The following is a 5,754-nucleotide window of genomic DNA, read 5'->3' on the forward strand; positions in this document are numbered from 1 at the left end:
GCATCTGCTGTAGAAAAGGGGCACCAAAGCCCAAAATAGGAGGCGAAGTCCTGAAACAAGAGCATGCTGTCTGCAGCAGAGAAGTGCTGCTGTTGAGAAGCAGCACTGGGTGTGATACTGGGCTCCTGGCCACGAGACACCAGGTAACTATGTGGCTGAGCTGCCCCCACGAGCTGAATGTTACGGGGTCCTAAGTTTGGAGGTGGCAGCGGTGGTACAGCAGCAATCCATTGTACATGGACGTGCGTGGCAGGCAGGGTGGGTGGAAGCACGTCAGTCACATGATCAGTGGCCTGGGTCACCCTGTCATCACCTGCGTGCACCTGTGCCTTTCTTTTAGCCTCGCATGCATGGCCTGGAGAGGGTTCCCTGGGACTAGATGACTGAGGAGGAAATCTAGAGCCTGGCTTATGGATACGATGGCTTGGTCTTTGGTGCAAACCAGAATGGGCTCTCCCAACTCAGGGTTCCTAGAAGACAGTGGTGAGGGAAAAATCCTCCGCATGGGCAGAGCATCAAGAAATAGAAATTGTTCGTCTATTTTGTGTGGAGAGACAAGTGGCCCAAGGAAAGGAAACACACAAACATTAAGACAAAGGGTATTACCAGAGGTGAGGGGCGACATTTCGCAGTGATAAAAAAAATCAATTCATCAAGAAGGTGCAACAATCCTAGCAACGGACCTTCAAAAGTCATGGAGACAAATGCATGGAGTGAAAGGGAGAGGGAGACAAGACCACAATCGCACTGGGAGAACGGAACACCCCACTCCCGGTACTTCATAGAAAAAGCAGGTGAAGATTCCCAGTGATACAAAGAAGACCTGAATAACACGGTCATCCAAGCGGACCTCGGGATATTTTAGAAGCTACACCTGAGAGTGGCGGAAGACACGTTCCCCTCAAGTGTCCATGGATAGTCACCAGGGCTGCTGCTAGTTTATAAAGCAGAATCTCAACACATTTTCAAAACACTAAAACCCATATACACTATGAACTCTGACTGCAGCAGATAAATTAGAAAGAAGAAACAAAAGGCATTTAGAATATCCACCAAATGTCTGATAATTACACAAGATAAGTCTAAATAGTCTGTGGTTCAAAGAAGAAATCACAAGGGAAATTATAAAATATTTTGATCTGAGTGATAACAAAAACATCGTCTATCAAAATTTGGGAGATGCAGTGAGGAAAGCGCTCAGAGGGATTTTAGCTTGCGATGCTCATGCTGGGAAAACAAATGTTTTAAATCATTTAAGCTTCTACCATAGGAAGCTAGGAAAAGAGCAGCAAATTAAAACCAAGGCAGGTAAAACAAAAGGAGCACTAACACGAACAGCGGAAATCAGCAGAAAACAAACAATTGCGAAAACGATGGTAAATGTTGCTTTTTTGGAGAGATTAATAAAATCGGTAACCCCCTAGCAAGACTGATCAATGGGGAAAAAAGAGAAAATGTAAATTACCAATAACAGGAATGACACAGGGAAATCACGTGAGAGCCCATCTATAAGCATTAAAGGGTAGTAAAGGGACATTATAGATGATGTCATGCCAGCACATTCAACAACTTAGATGGAATCAAGCATGCCCTGGTAACACATTACCAAAACGGGCACGAAGAGGGAGACGAAAACCAAAGAACTATTAAAAAATTAGAATTCATTAAAAAAAAATCCTTCCCATAAAGAAAGCGCCTGTCCCACAAGGCTTCGCTGGATAATTCTACCAAAGTATAAGGAAAAAATAGTCCCTATTCTAGACAAACTTAATTGGTAAATAAAGGAAAAAAATACTGTCCAAACCATTTTACAAGACCAGTGGAACCCTGCTATCAAAACCTGACAAAGATATCACGAGAAAATAAGAGGTCAGTCAATGAAACAGCACATCCGCAGAATAAAGAAACACAACTTTATGAACACCTCACCGTGGGCAGAAAAGGCAGTTGACAAAAGACGACAGCTGTTCGTGATAAAAACTCTCGCACACCAGGACAGGTGGGACTTCCTGCCTCCCACGCAGGGCAGCTGCCGGAGCCCGACTGCTGACAGCAGCCTGACGCCGACAGACGCCCGTCTCCAAGGTGAGCAGGCTCGGCTCGCCGTGGGTCCAGCTCCGTGTTTGTGGCCTATGTCTGCTCGGTGAAGCAAGAAAAAATAAATAAAAGGCAGAAGAAGTAAAACTCTCATTAGTCACAGGGAGTTTGATTATCTACTTAGAAAACTCAAAGGAATCTACAAAAAAGTTAGTAGACCTTGTGAATTTAGCAAGGTCAGAGATGCAAGATTAATACAGAAAAAAATGGTACTTTATATTAAAAATAAACAACTGCGCCGGGTGTGGTGGCTCCTGTCTGTAATCCCAGCACTCTGGGGGGCCAAGGCAGGTGGATCACGGGGTCAGGAGATGGAGACCATCCTGGCCAATATGGTGAAACCCTGTCTCTTCTAAAAAAAATACAAAAATTAGCCGGGCGTGGTGGTTTGTGCCTGCAGTCCTAGCTGCTTGGGAGGCTGAGGGAGGAGAATTGCTTGAACCTGGGAGGCGGAGGTCACAGTGAGTCAGGATGGCGCCACTGCACTCCGGCCTGGTGACAGAGCAAGACTCTGTCTCTATAAATAAATAAACAAAATAAAATAAACAATTGGAAATAAAAATTTTCAAATGCCATGTATAATGGCATCAAAAATATCAAACACCTAGGAATAAATCCAACAAAAGATCTGCACCCAAGTGGGCTGTTTCCAGGAGGTCCCACTTGGAGGGACAGGGCCACTGGGGGCCGGGGACGCTGCCTGGTCCCGCCTCCTGGGCTGGGTCAGTGGTTTTCCTTGAAGAGCCCCTCCCACTTTGCTGTACGCTGAAAGCTAGAAACATATCTGAGAGTAATTTAACAGACTGAAATTTGCGTTTATGAAATGGAATTTATACTTTATTTCCATTTTCCTCAACTTGTTAGATGGATTTGGTGCAGTTCCTGCCAAAATCTCAGCAAGCTATTCTGAAGAAATAGATACCTGAGTCTAACACGTACACAGAAATTCAAAGGATGTAGGGTACGAAAACCTTGAGGCCTTGTTCTTGAGTTCACGACTTACTGTAAAGCTACAATATTTGAAACAGCACGGGATTGACACCAGGGTGCCATGAGACAGAACGCAGCGGCCGTAACGAGACCCATGCACATGCAGCCAAGTGACGTTTCACAGCGGCCGTAACGAGACCCACGCACATGCAGCCAAGTGACGTTTCACAGCGGCCGTAACGAGACCCACGCACATGCAGCCAAGTGACGTTTCACAGCGGTCGGATCAGTTCGCTGGGAAAGGAAGGCTGTCCACACTTGTTACGAGAACTGGGGCACCGGTGTGGACAGAATGAACGCTGGCTTCTTTTCTACCCTATATGCAAAATGAACTTGAGGTGCATCATAGATGTAAAGACAGAAGCTGACAGCGTCAAGTTTCGAGAAGGAAACAGGGAGAGAGTGTCACGGTCTCACAGTAGGCGAAGGTTTCTTAGACAAGATACAAACAGCCCAGGCCGGCAGAGAAAGCCCATTGGTAAACAGGACTTCACCAAAATTGAAAACACCTGCTCTTTAATAGGTGGGCCGGGTGTGGTTGCTCATGCCTGTAATCCCAGCGCTTTGGGGGGCTGAGGTGAGCAGATCACTTGAGGTCAGGAGTTCGAGAGCAGCCTGGCCAACATGGCAAAACCCCCGTCTCTACCAAAAAACAAAAAAATTAGCTGGGTGTGGCGGTGCGTGCCTGTAATCCTAGTCACTCGGGAGGCTGAGGCAGGAGAATCTCTTGAACCAGGAAGGTGGAGGTTGCAGTGAGCCGAGATAGCGCCATTGTGCACTCCGTCTCAAAAAAAAAAAAAAAAGAATAGGTAAGCCGCAGGGTGGGAGAAAATATTCATGCCACAACACATATCTGATAGTATCTAGAATATATTTAAAAATGACCACACATCAACAATAAAAAGATAAAAATCCAAATATGAACAAAATATTTGAACTGACTTTTCAGAATATCTACAAACAGCTGACAGCACAGGAGAAGATGCTGAACATCAATAGGCATCGGGGAAACGCAAACTAAAACCGAGTCAGACCCGACTTTACACCCCAGCAAAGAAAGACAATGCGGAGCGCGGCTGAGGACGCGAGCACCTGGGACGCTTGTGCGTGGCTGCGGCATGAAGCACAAAACAGCCACTCCAGAGGAGTCCGTGGACAGGGACAGTCTCTCATAAGGTAAAGGCTAGCGTATGGCCCTGCGAGTCCACTCCTAGTTATTCACCCAAAAAAAAGGAACATATGTGGCCACCCGAAAGCATGACTAAGAGTTTCACCACCACCTTGCTCACAACAGCCCCAAATGAGAAATAAGGCAGATGCTCATCTATGGTAGATGAACCAACACATGGTGGTGGATCCATGTAACAGGGCGCCACTCAGCAGCAAAGACACACCGATGCCCACGACAGCCAGCACGTGTGCGTGTCGGAAACAGCAGGTGAGAGAAGTCGGCACAGCGGAGGGCCTGCTGTGTGTTCTACCCACATGAAACTCAACCCTGGCCAGGCGCCGTGGCTCACGCTTGTAATCAGGGCACTTCGGGAGGCTGAGGCAGGAGGATCACTTGAGGTCAGGAGTTTGAGAGCAGCCTGACCAACATGGTGAAACCCCATCTCTACTTTTAATTTTGTAATAATACAAAAATTAGCTGGGCGTGGTGGCGCGCACCGGTGATCCCAGCTACTCTGGAGGTGGAGGCAGGAGAATTGTTTGAACCCTGGAGGCGGCAGTTGCAGTGAGCCGAGATCGCATCACTGCACTCTAGTCTGGCTGACAAGAGTGAAACTCCCTATCTCAAAAAAAAAGAGACAAACTGAAATATGCCACGCTGGTGTGTGGTCACAGGGGCGAGGCGGTTGAGGGGTGGTGTGGTCACAGGGGTGAGGCGGTTGAGGGGTGGTGTGGTCACAGGGGTGAGGCGGTTGAGGGGTGGGCACTGGCTGGGTGGGCGCACAGGGAACCTTCCACCGGAGGCTTCCTGGGGTCATGTCCCAAATAAATGATTGGCACTTGAATTCTGGCCTCCGTCTCTGTTTCTGGCGACACCAGAGCAAGCCACGGCTGCTCTCTGAACACAGACCAAAATCTCAAATGTGGTCCGTGTGGCCCTGCATGTTGTGGCCCCAAACTCCCCAGCCTCCTCCTGAAGGCCCCTCCCACTTGGCTTTCTGAGCTCCAGACCCTCTGGCCCCCTGGGCCCTGTGATCGTCACAGCTGTGACGGGAGTGTGTGTGGTCCCATCAGTGCCCGTCTCTGCCGGTGCCGTGGAGCGGACAGCCTCCTGGCTGGCCCCGGCCCTGTCTCAGTGCGTGCAACTGTGCCCAGCGGCACCCATGAGTGCCAAGGACGGGGCCAGGCTAGCCCCGCCACACAGGGGCCCACCTCGGCAAGGGAGCGATCCTGCGCGGCCCTCTTCCGGGGGTCCTTGGAGCCAGTGAGGACCTGGAAATGTGGGTGTGGCTGTGGCTGCTGAAGCCTCCCCCCAGTCCCAAGGAGATCAGGGCTGGTGGGGTGAGGGGCTGCCTAGGAAGTGAGCAGGGGGGATCAACGGCCAGAGGGAGCTGAGCAGGGGTGGGAGCCACACACCTGAGGGCCGAGCGGCTGCAGGGCTGAGGGTGCAGGACTCTTGGTGTTGAGGGGCTGAGGGCGTCAGGGCTGAGGGTGCGG

This window comes from Sapajus apella, unplaced genomic scaffold, assembly GCF_009761245.1.
Source record: "Sapajus apella isolate SASKATOON/1434 unplaced genomic scaffold, GSC_monkey_1.0 scaffold194, whole genome shotgun sequence".
NCBI classification, from domain to species: domain Eukaryota; kingdom Metazoa; phylum Chordata; class Mammalia; order Primates; family Cebidae; genus Sapajus; species Sapajus apella.